The 12846-nt window shown below is 42.8% G+C and overlaps 1 protein-coding gene across 2 annotated transcripts in view; it reads right to left on the bottom strand.

Annotated features, from left to right (window-relative positions):
- Nucleotides 1-8520, bottom strand: part of LACTB (lactamase beta) — a 20201-nt gene extending 11681 nt beyond the window's left edge. Inside the window, exons 1-2 of one of the 2 annotated variants that reach the window (XM_042039778.1) lie at nt 6033-8520; nt 5567-5749 (exon numbers count right to left, since the gene is read on the bottom strand). The gene's annotated coding sequence lies outside the window, so the exon portion shown is untranslated. Of the gene's footprint in view, nt 1-1608; nt 3571-5566; nt 5750-6032 lie in introns of those variants that run through there. The other variant, XM_042039779.1, reaches the window with a different exon arrangement.
- Nucleotides 8521-12846: the final 4326 nt, after the last annotated feature.

Below are 12846 nucleotides of genomic sequence, written 5' to 3'. Positions count from 1 at the left end.
GCAGGGCAGCGCAGCGCAGCGCAGGGCAGGGCAGCGCAGGGCAGCGCAGCGCAGGGCAGGGCAGGACAGCGCAGGGCAGCGCAGGGCAGGGCAGCGCAGGGCAGCGCAGCGTAGGGCAGGGCAGCGCAGCGCAGGGCAGCGCAGCGTAGGGCAGGGCAGCGCAGGGCAGCGCAGCGCAGGGCAGCGCAGCGCAGGGCAGGGCAGCGCAGCGCAGCGTAGGGCAGGGCAGCGCAGGGCAGCGCAGCGCAGCGTAGGGCAGGGCAGCGCAGGGCAGCGCAGGGCAGGGCAGCGCAGGGCAGCGCAGCGCAGGGCAGGGCAGCGCAGCGCAGGGCAGGGCAGCGCAGCGCAGCGCAGGGCAGGGCAGCGCAGGGCAGCGCAGCGCAGGGCAGGGCAGCGCAGCGCAGGGCAGGGCAGGGCAGGGCAGCTCGGCCGCCTTCGTCGCGGGCTGCAAACGGGCTCGCTCCGTGAGCGGGACACCCGGCACTCGGGCCGCCTCCCCGGGACTCGGCACGACTGGCCGGCCAGGGCGATGAACAGAATCACAGGAACAATTAGGTTGGAAAAGACCTCTGAGATCAGTGAGTCCAGCCTGTGACCGAACACCACCTTATCAACCAAACCATGGCACCAAGCGCAACGTCCAGTCTTTCCCTGAACACCTTCAGGGTCGGTGACTCCAACACCTTCCTGGTCAGCCCACTCCTATGCCACCCTTTCAGTGAAGAAATTCCTCCTAGTGTCCATCCTAAACCTCCCCTGGCGTAGCTTAAGACTATGTCCTCTCATCCTGTAACTTGTTGCGTGGGAACAAATCCCGACCCCCATCTGACTACACCCTCTTGGTGTAGGGAGTTCTAGAAGGCAATAAGGTCTCCCTAGAAAGCTCCTTTTCTCCAGGCTAAACACCCCCAGCTCCCTCACCTGTTCCTCATCAGACTTGTGCTCCAGACCCTTCCCCATCTCCATTGTCCTTCTCTGGACCCACTGCAGCACCTCAGTGTCCTCGTCATGAAGGGTCACATGAACTGGACACAGCACTTGAGAGGTGACCTCACCAGTGCCAAGTACAGGGGACTTAGAGCTGGCTCCTTTAGTTAACCACTAAAAGCCACCAGCTGTGTCCATGTGCAGTTACAGGTGGTATTTGGCAAAATGAGCCAAATCCCTGTGAATTGTCCCCAAAGTCTTACTCTTTGAAAATAAAGGTTTTTGAAGCATAATGCCTCTCTGCTGGGTAACTGGAATGCCCAGAGCCCCCAGCAGGCTCAGCACCACTCACTCTTCTTCCTGATGGAGTTTGTAACTCCTACCAGCACCAATGTGGCTCTGACAAAATAACCTGGTTTTAACCAACACTTTCATTGCACTGATGTATACGAAAAAGATAGAAGAGTGAAGGTGAGAAGAGTGAAGGTGAAGAATACTTCAAGCCACAAAATAATTTCTTAACTCTGCACTCCCCAGCAAATGTTTGCAGAATCAAATGAAAAACGCCTGCTGTTAAACATATGGCAGGGCAGAAGTACAGCAAGCTAGGGTAACACCCAGATAAAACCTTTTAACTGCAAGATGAGTACATTTGATCTAGGTTTGTCAGGAATTACTTACAAAAGCTGAATCTTCCAGCGCTGGCTATAGTGTCAGGTTTCAGCCTGGAGCAGTGTGGATGGCACAGCTGGCATATGCAGAGTTCTAAAAGGACAGACTCCCCACTTCTGCTTACAAGTATGGCTTACTGTTTTGAGATGCTAACCTAGGGATTTCAATCTTCTTCATGTCCGATGATCTCAAAAATTGCAGGATTTGACAGAAAGTCAGGCCAAATAGCTTTCATGTGTGAAATCAACTGCAGACCAGATGTTACCCTTTTCACTGCAGGCATTTATTGCTCATTAGTAGTTTCCCAATAAAACTCCATTGCTTATCACAGTACAACTTCATACCCAACTGGTACAAGATGATATATTTACTTTCTTGTAACTCATTTTCACTGTGTTAGACTGTCTCTGGAAGCTTTTTGCAGCAGGATTCTCTGCATTCTTACATTAACCTGCTCACACAAACACTCTTTGACATCACACTTTTGAATGGGCCAGAAACAGAGCTTGCCATTTTAATCTGGTTGCCTTAATGGAGAGCTTTGTGCTAAGTCCAGTAGCACAACTTGGCCTGCTGTCATCTGTTTTATCTTCCTTTAAACTGCTGGGTTTGCTAACTTTGAGTTGAGGTATCAGGCTTACAGTGTTTTGAGGATTTTCTACTCTTTTTCTACTGATAGCAATAGAAAATGAGGCTCATCCAATTCTAATTTAACAAAAAAGACAATGTTTTTCTTCTATTCTTGTCCATCAGTGACTCAGAAGTATAGGCACAGAGTCTCACCTGTAATCCATCTTCTTTATGTAATACAGCCAGAAAAGTCAATCTGGAGACCCCCTTGGCATGGTCGTAAAAACTCCACGTAGTTGGTTTAACACTAAACCAGCTGACTTTTCCCCTGCTCTGCGTCCTTGCCAGGCTATACTTGCTGGATTTGTGCTGAGATATGCCTTATTCAGACGCTAAAGAATGGTGTGACACAATGGGTCAGGGCTGTGCTCACTCACCTCCACTTGGGCCCAGCTTTGGAGTCTCACCATCAAGAATCCCTTAAGGTTTTAGAGCCTTTAAGGCAAACACCAAGTGCTCAATAATACAAGATCTTCAAACAAAGTGCTGATGTATCCTCCCAGTTACCTTGCTCTTCAGTTGTATGCTACAGCATTCACTGGCTTTTTCATAACACTGTGATGATGTGAGCCGGGGAACCACAGGAAGGTGGGCAGCAGCTTTTGTGCTGTTCTGCCGTGGTGTAGCCCACCAGCAAAAGGTGCAATATGCTCACTCTGCTGCTGATGGTCACCAGTTTGTGGAAACATCAGGCATTTGCAAATTGTGAGGCTTCATCAACATTTCCTAAAACATAACTCTTGGGGTAAAAAAAAAAAATCAGGAATTTTGAAAACAACTTCATCACTTCCATCAGTCCTCCTCCATTTCTGCAAATGCTTTTGTGGATTCTGATGTCTCAGCAATGTTTAACAGATGTTATTATGACTGTTCCTGCTTGTAGGGTCTGGACTTTGATCACGTTATTTTTTGCTATGATGATCTCCTTTGCTTTTTGAGTTCACTGACACTCTCCAGTGATGTGCCCCTAAATGTAACCCTTCCATTGAAAAAAATGGGTAATGTTTTTAACAAAAAACATGTAAGGTTTGAAAGATAGAAAGCAAGTGATTAGTATCAGTATTCCCCTGATAAAGGGCTGGTCAGACCTGAAATCATGAGCCCATCTCTGCTCTTTCATATTATTAAATACCCAGACTGAAGCTTGTAGGTTGAATGTGTAGGAAAGGGCTTTTAAAAATGAAGAAAGTAGTAGTATAAGGAAGCTCCTTTGTCTTCTTTTTTGGATTTATTGTGGAACAATGAAATGGTCCATTAATCCAATGGATTCCCATTATTCCAACTGGATTTCAATAATTAAAGACTAACTTTTGTAAAGATTTCTGGATCTAAAATGTTGAATCTAATGGAATATAATTAACAGACAAGAGCTAAAGTTGTCAAAAAGGACTGTAATTTATATTTGTACTAGATAAAATGAAGAAAAATAGGAAAACAGCAATAAAAATATTATCTATATATACATAGATATGTGGAAAATTTATGTTGATGGAAAATGCAAAGATTGAAGGGATAACGATTCCCTTGATCAAACCTGATGATTCTACTCTCAGCACAGGAAGGATATAAAAGACCCAAATTCTTTCTGAATTTGAAAAGAAGGTAAATAAAGGGAATATTAGATGTAGAGAGAAATCAAGCTCCGCTTTCTCTCGCTTTTCAGAAGCAATTTCATCTGAGAGCCAAGAGACAGAATTTTTATTTCCCTCTGGCTTGAAGCATTTGTACAGTAGATGGCAGTAAAAACCCTCACCCATTCAACCAGTTGCTAGCAAAAGGAGCGGTTCCACTGCCGTGGAAGCTTTCTTGGTTGTCACAGAATTAACTCAGTTATTACGTTCTCCTCACCCACATACATTTTTTTGCTTGGTCTTGGTCAGTATAGCAGTTCTCAGAGTATTATTATTTATCAAGTAAGGTAAGAGCTGCATGATCTCAATGTATGTACCATTGCAGTAACAGTGCTGCTCTACCAAAGTGCACCAGTAACATTCTATGCTAGGACAGTCAGACCCAGCCATAAAACCAGGCACGTTCCCCCTAGAGGTACAGAAATAAGGACATACTCACAGCTTGAGTTTAAGATTAAAATCTTCCCTGAGTTGTTTGGGCTGGTTTGGGTTTTTTTCCAAACTAAGGTCATAGGTAGGTGAATTTCCCAACAGCTCAGCTGAGAAACATTAGTCAGGAACAAATCTTTAAGCGTGTAAGATGTCTGGACCAAGAGAAAGAGTAGGATTAAAAGCAGTGGGTCTTCAGACAGTGAGATCATCAGCTCTGCTTAATCTACTCCATTTTCCTGTGTACTCAGGATGTGTCACCTGGACATTATATACTTTCAATAAAATAGAGTATGAAAGTTTTATAGTGCCATACCGTTACTGCCTTAGTTTCAGAAGTTGCATGCGGTCTGACACAGTTCCTAAAAAAACAGGATGGGAGTTTGGAAAATATTTTGCATGTTAAGAAAAGGAATGCTGAAAAGACCATGCTGTGGTTACAGATCAGCCAAAGGGCACACACATTTATTTTTCTTCTTTGCAAAAACATTAGTTTTAAAATTCCAGTTTTGCAGTGGTGATTTCCTCATAGTTTCAATTCAGGGTCTACTTGAAACTTTTTGGGACTCAGAAGAAAAATAATTTTCACCAGCTGAAAGTATGTGGTGAAGGAACATTTGTGAAATACATCAGTGTAAAAAAGAGAAAACCACCACACACACACTCTCCCTCCAAAGAAAAGAAAACATGCAGAATTTTTTTCTGTTTTTCCTGAAGTTTTTCTCCAGGTAACAATCTCTTCTGGAAAACAACACAGAGAGGACTGAACAATTTTGTGCCTGAGAATGTCTTCACATTTATCATTAGAATTCAGTTGCTGTGTGTAACCTTTTTACCCTCTCCAGCTTTTCTCTCACTTACTGGGCAGAGGTACAAGACACCATGGAAAACGATGGTGTGCATCACCACTGCTCACAGTGCCAGAGGGACCACACAGCATCAGTGAGTTTTAATCTTCTATGTGTATCTTTTGAGACTCAACTATGTTGTTCAAAACAAAGTAACAAACCATGGAAGGTGTAAAACACCAGAAAGATGAAACATATTAACCACAAGGTATTGTGAGGCTCATATGCCCAAAGATAGAATTACGTGCGCAGGCACTTGGGAAAAGCTTTCTGGCTTGCTCTAGGGAGAGCTCCTCACAACTGGGTGGTAACTACCTCTCTTTCTACCCTTTCTCCTCAAAATACAAAGCTTAATGAAATGAACATGTCCCAGAGTCTGTGAGTCAAAGATGTGGCTGTGAGAACTCTGACAGCCTGACACTGACTTACTGGTGAGAGAAGTGGGCCAGGCGACTGCGTTCAGCCATCCTCAGGTGCCAGCACCAAGTGCCACCTCCACAGCAGGTGTCTACCAGTCAGGAAGAAAGACAACAGGCACATTTGCTTGGACAGATACAGCAGTGGGAGGGAAAACGTGGTTCTGAATTTTCTGTGTGAATCTTCAGGCGTACCCTGTGTGAAGAATACAGTCCTGATTTGCATTTACTGTACTTACATGTTCTTCTAGAGAAAAGACTCTAGATCCTGCTCAGTACCTAGTCTAGCAATTTTTCCAAGCCATTCAACATTATCTGAAGCCCCAGCATATATTTTTACTAATATCTACTGCCATAAGCAAAAGGCTTCTCTGCAGTTTATGCCAAATACTCACCCAGCTATACGTGCAGGCTGGTTGCCAGCCCACTTTCCACACATTTACTGCTCTGACCATCCATTCCCGTGTGCTTTCACCTACCTGTGCTGCAACTACACCTTCATTTCGCTTTGCAGAGATGTTCCATGCCACTAAAATTGCTCTTCGTGGGAACACAGTACAGATAGCTTGAGAAACTGCACAGGCTAGTAAAAAACAGGAAAAGGACTCTTATCAAATTAGTAACGTCTCGGGTATTTGGGTGGAGGCATTTGGCACTGGGCTTGCATATTCTTTTTGGAGTGAGTCCATGCATACTACAAAGTCCATTCCTTTTCTTCATATTTTTCTTCCTAAACTCAGACATATTTCAAAAGAGCCTCTCTAAAGATGTCTAAGTATACAATTGCTATATGCTACAGAAATCAGTAAGCAGGGATTTTACTTTATTCCCTTTCCATACAGGATAAATCAAGTTAATGATATTTGCACAGATTTATACTGCAATAGGATATTTGCAAAAACTAAAGTAGGTATTTGTTTTGTATCTTTGCAAGCAGGGCTATGGGAAACAACTAAGAAAATTTTTAAAACTGCTGCTGAGGGAAGACAACTGCCTGGGATGAGTGACTTCTCCAGTAAGCACTAAGTGTGACACAGTTCATCTCTTTTGTGACTTGGAATAACTCAACAGCTGCTTGAACTGGAAATACTATCATTTATTTCTTTTACCTTGAATGAAACCAGGACCGTTTCCTTGTTTCAGATGCTTGTACTTTCTGGTGTGTAGCAATGTACATCACACTTACCTTACAGTTACGCCTCAGTGTGATTAACATTACTCAGTAGAGAACAGTTTTACTACCTGCACACTCATCTCAATGTCTGCCACTCAGCTTAGGTTCTTTCCATCCTTTCATCACCAATAAAAGCAATCTGCAGTGTGAAGGTAAGCAAGATAAGGACACATCCATCATAGGAGAATCAAGCTCAAGGTGTGCTGGTGCTGGAGGGTAGGCTGTGCTCTACTTAGAGAATGACGACATTTTTTCCAGGTGCTGTAATGAAAGCTAACAAGTTCCTGCACAACTTAGTGCCTGGCAAATTTAAACAACAGGTGTGAGTAAAAAGCATTTTTTATGTGGACTGTTGTGTTCTTGTAAATTCTCAACCAGGAAAATAAAATAGAAGCAAAGCTAAATCCCCATGTTGTCTGAGAAATGTATCTATAACTGACAGTGACACATATGTTAAAGAGAAATGTTGTCGCTATTGATTCACAGGCAAAACAGACATGGGCAAAAGAGAAACTGGGAAAACAGATTTCAGGGCTTTCTGGGTTTAAAGTAGTTTAAAAAGGAATTTCTGCCATCTCACACATTTAATACAGTATGCAGGTGTCCTACTCAGATCAAAAAGAACTGCTCAGCACCTCTGAACATCAGCCTTTTCTTTAGAAATTGAAAAATAACATTGCCATGCTCATTGTGGGCAGCTGTTTGGTTTTTAAACCTTCATACCAAATGTCACAGCAGCTAAAGACCCAGCAGCTTTGACACAAGAGAGAACTTTTCATTGTGTAATGGCTATTAAAGCTCAATTCTGCAACACTGAGACTTTGCTCTAATGGAACTGTTTGTTTGACTAAGGCTTAGTCAAACAGGCAGGCCTTAGCTGTATGTACTCCATATGTGTCTATGGCCAAAGCTGTGTATGCACCTGGGTGGGTTGGTAAAATGATCTTTAAAACAACTTAGCTGAAATGGCACAAATCCCTACACAATCTGCACTCAATTTAAACTTGGATTTTAGAATTTTTCTTTAATTAAATCCAAACTGTTAATAGCTTGTGACTCACAAATATAATGGAACCAGAGTAAACCCTTCCTAACAGTCCTTTTGCCAGCTGTAGTGTTCCTAATGCTGGCAGCTCATACACTGATGGAGAAGCAGAGGGAGGAGTCAACACCTTAATTGCACAAAACGGCAATAATGTCTGTACCTCCTGCACGCAGACATGTAAGCCTGTGTGCTTTTCATTCCAATTTATGACACTAAGTCTCAGCACTGAGCACCTCCCATGGACTAACAACCAGTTTGGGTTGTAAGTTGGGCTGTCTCTTGTATCCACAGTCCTTCCCAGCAGTTGTTAATTTCCTGGAAATGCCTTGCACTCAGACACGGCAGCATGTGAATGTAATAAAAGCACACACATGTGTGCTACATGTTTGCTATCTGCTGAAAAGCAGCAAAAAATGGTGGGTTTGCATTTTTATTTTTATTTTCTGAAGTGTCGTAATTTCCTGGTTAAGATAATTGATAATGAAGTCCTAGCATGGAGAAATTTAACCCAGATTCTGCCAGTGTGGCAGGAACCACTGAAAGGATTTTTACAGAAAAAGTTCCTGCATACTTTAAACGCAGACAAGGGTGACAAAGAATTTCCGGTTACCTAGACCTTGCCAAACATCTTCCCCTGTGGCAAAGGAATGTGGTGGCTGCACAGACAAATGGAGGCTGTAGGAGCAGGATAAGGCATAAAAACACAGCAGCATTTAGAGGGGAGGATTCATCCCTCTGTAGATCACCTTCATGTTCTCTATACCCTCCTGACTGGCCTTTAGCCCCCATATGCAATTCTATCTTCTTGTTTCCCTTCTTACTTTCTCACCTAACTAATCTTCCAGGTTTTTTTTTTTCTGGACAGCCTGCACAGATTACATCACCCTTTTATTCTAGTTCATAGTCTACATGTGTACAATAAAAAATAGGGAAGTAGCACAGCAATCCAGATTAAGTAGAAAGAAGTCTGGCAGGCTCATCCTTGCTGGCTGCAAAAAATCATAATCCAGGAAAGATTTTGAGGCATTTTCCCAGGCTATTTCTCCAACTAATATTGTTGTCAAGAAAAACATAACAAACTATCAGTTGGGCCTGCAAAGAAATGCTCTATTTTTAAACTGGAAACTCACACAGATCTCCATGTTAATACCAATACCAATGTGTCCCAAGTTAAAACAACTTATCAGAGCTTTGCAAGTTGCACCAGCCTGATTACTCTTTCACAAATTGTACTGTAGAAACACCAGACCTGCATAATTTTCCTCAGTGGCACAGCCAGCTATCACTGGCTGTAGCACTTTGCAGGTTTAAGCCAAGGAAAAACACTGTTTGCCACAGCTGCTGTCTCAGCTTTGCCTGAGACAGACCACATGGATTCTTCCTTGACATTTCTCTTTGTGTCTCAGGGCAGAGAATGAAAACTACATCAAAGAAAGGAACAACCCCAAGAAGGAGATGCAGGTGAGGCCCTGGAGTAGAAGGCATTCAAAATACTTTGCTGGATTATGGCCTCAGACATTCATAACTCTTTATATCCATGATCCATATATTCTTGCTGTGAAGAATAGATGAATGTTCTCACAACCCTGCATGTCAGTGTGTTATGATGTGCAGTACTGGCAGTTGCAGCTGGGTCTGCAGACTTGGGGTTTTTTTTCTGTGTGTTTGCTCTGTTTTTTTAATGAAAAAAAATGCTGTTTAATCTTTATCCACCTATTCCTCAAACTAGCAGAGACAGGAAGAACCCAGTGCTGTGGTGTCCTTAAGGTCCACAATACTCAAATCCAAAATACTACATAATGTCCTTTTATTTTGGTGCATTATGAGTCAGGAAATAACAAACGGAAAGGAGTGAGGGGTTTTATGTGTCTGTAAGACTTCTATCTGCTTCTGTTTCCCATTGTTTCCACCTGGATTATCTAGATGGCATTGAGAGGTATCCTGCATTTATGCAATTCTCAGCAGCAGCTGAATTGGCAAGGCTCTGATTTACAGAAAACTAGATGGGTTTGCAAATGAAGCCAAGAAGATTATGCAAACTTGTACAGATTCCCTGTACCTTGGAAAGAACACAACACACACTGAAGACAGTAAGTTACACAGCTTCCCTCTATTAAAACAGCTATTCCTGTGCATGCTTTCAAAAAACCCTCTGTAAAGATAAAAAGCATTATCCTTGTTTCCTCTGCTTTGACCTTTTTTCAGCAATTCCCACTTAATCTTTCACTGATGTTCCTGTTTTATTATTAAAAGAAGCCCACCTGAGGAAAAAAGTACTATATTTTAATATGTGCTGAGACATGTAAAAAGTATTTCCTCCCCCAAATTTAAAATTTAGTTGGCTAATCACTTTCTTCTTTGCTGCCACTAACGAACATTACAGCAGTCGCAGACAGCCCAGTTAACAGATATTCCTATGATATTAACAGTATAGTTAAGTCTGACAACACAGATTTTGAGTAGCATTTAATACACATAACACCTTACAGATCCACATTTCTCACTTGGGTGCTAGAGCTGAGAGGCAGTGCTCTATAGGTGCAGCCCACTCCTTTAGCCTTATTTCTTAAACTAAGTTTCTTTTCTTTCTTATCTCTCACCCCATTCAATCACTCTTGATTGAACTGACTGACCAGATCGAACTCTAAAAGATAAATTACATTTCTGCAAGTTTTGTGAACATAAGGAACCATTAAGATAGAACATGCCTCTGAGGGTTCTGATGGTAGGAAAGCACACCCTGCTGCATGCCTTGTATATTATTTGATATCAGAGAAATCCCAAGGGGAGCGGGAGGCAACACAAATGTCTCCATATCTGGAAAATAATTCATTCCAAGTTTACAGCCAACCATGAGACAGGAATCTGCAAGAAGGCAGGTTTTGCCAGTTCTGATGCTCTCCAAACTACTCGTTTCATTCAGAGGTCAGCTCAAAAACCAACCCAGACAATTACAGAGCATGCCTGCACGATTAGGATATATTTCAAACTGCCAAATGTGTTTTTGCATTGAAAAAAAGGGCGAGTAAATCTCCAAACCAGGACACACATTTTGAGGAATGCTGAAGGAAGCAGGATTCTGTGATTTAACAAATTTTTAGTTAACATAGCAAAGTAGCTGCAAATTTGCTGTAATGGGGTTAAATCAGGGCTCAACTTACTTATTTTTACAAGCCAATGCTTTGTAGCTTCACCGGGTTTTGTCTGATTAGACACTGCATGCAAAGAACCCATGAGGGGTAGTGGCTTATGAGATATGGTAGAAACAGTTTTCCTGCTCCAGCTAATACACCCTTATGTGTATTCATGTGTCTGTTGCTAGTCAGCAAAAAAGCCACTTGGTGTGATTCATCATCATCATGTTCACTGTTCCATTCAGCTCTCCTTAAAACTGGAAAGCTTTTATTAGTCTAACGTGAAGCTTTATGGATTCATCTGCAACAGTGCACTTTGGGCAAGTCTACTCTGCAAACAGATTTTTTTCAGATTAATTCTTATCTCCTTGCTTGCACATGCTTGCCCTATTAATGGTGACATGATATTAAGAGACATGAAAACAACAGCCTCCTCTTACCCTTAGACACAGTGAGAGTTGAACTTAGATTCCCCAAACCACAAAGCAGTTTGTGGTCTCCTGAAAAGCAATTTTAAGCAGCAAACAAAGGGTCTGACCTCACCCAGACACATTGTTAAGGACTCAAGCACATATCACGGGACCCTAACAGCAATCCAGTGGAGCTGGCAGCACACTCAGCTGTGTGAGATTCGTGGCCCAGTGCCAAGAGCTCCTCTGCTCTACTCCTGCACAGCCTCTGACTCCCTGGGTGGCCTTGAGCCCTACTCTACAAACAATTCCCAGCACAGCACTTCCTTATGGGAAGCCCTCCTGACTACAGCAGCACCACTGGAAGCCACACATGCATGGGGACTTGAACGCTTGGAGCTCAACTACCTGACACACCATCCTTGTGCTAAGCAAGGAAGGAGCAAGAGATGAGAGTAACGTACCTGTGCACAGTGTGGTTGGAGCTTTATCTGTCAGCCTCTAGTACAAACTAAGGCCTTGCAGGAGCCTTGTAACATGTATTTTGCTCCCAAAAACACTTATAAGAGAAACATAAAGCCAGGGATATAATCCTTTCCATTTAGGATGTCTTGGCAGCATCAGGAAGTCTTGGCCAACAACTCACACAAAAGCTTGTAATGTTACCAAGTTCCTCCCTTTAAAATGCAATCAAAAAAAGCCAGACTTGTACCAGTACATCTTCCCTCTCTGACTCCCACTTAACCTGAAATTATTATGTATTACTTTACCCTTTCACCAGCTTACAGCAGTGGCTGATAAAGTCACCTGTTTTCAGTTGCTTGCTAAGGGTCCACTAATGGAAATTCTTTGGTGATCTGGAAGATTATCTGCACCTGTCTCCTACCAAGCTCCTTGCTGCTAGAGGGATGGACAGCATCAGCGTTCAGCAATGTACTACAGAAAAAGAAGGAATAAAAATTACTTTTCAAATCCTGAAGCTGCCCATCAACAGACCTCACAATTCAAATAAAGACACCTACATATGTAGAAACTAGCAATCAGAAGTGAGAGGAAGTATCTCTTATGAACATGACACATGATTTTAGAAGGTTTATCACTGCACAGAAGTAAATCAACACATATTACCAGGTAAGATATACAAATAGATGATAGTGTTTCCAAGAGCATGGCCTTCAGGACTCATTTCCTCAAGAGGTCTATGGGAGTTCTGCAATGGTCTTACCAAAAAGATTTTGGTCAATGATGAGCAATTCTGGAAGGCTCTCTGATCTGCTAGGGGGATAATTGCATTCTGCACCACCTGGGCATGCAGCCAAGTAACAGGGACAGGCTCTTGCAATACAGCCCCCCCCCCGGGCCCCTCTGAGCAGCTACAGATCCACATCTGTCCAAACCACTGCATTTCTATACATTGGCCACCAACACAGAAAAGACTGAGAGCCAGTGTGTTAACAGTGTATCACAATTAAAGACACTGCACATGTGCAGAGTTGACACAGGGATGCACAGGAAACTGATGTGATGAAA

The sequence above is a fragment of the Corvus kubaryi genome, unplaced genomic scaffold (assembly GCF_017639235.1).
Source record: "Corvus kubaryi isolate FWS band 111438036 unplaced genomic scaffold, C.kubaryi_AGA036_p1.0 37394, whole genome shotgun sequence".
NCBI lineage: Eukaryota > Metazoa > Chordata > Aves > Passeriformes > Corvidae > Corvus > Corvus kubaryi.
Note: the sequence above shows the minus strand (reverse complement) of the source record. Positions and strands in the feature narration are given on the sequence as shown.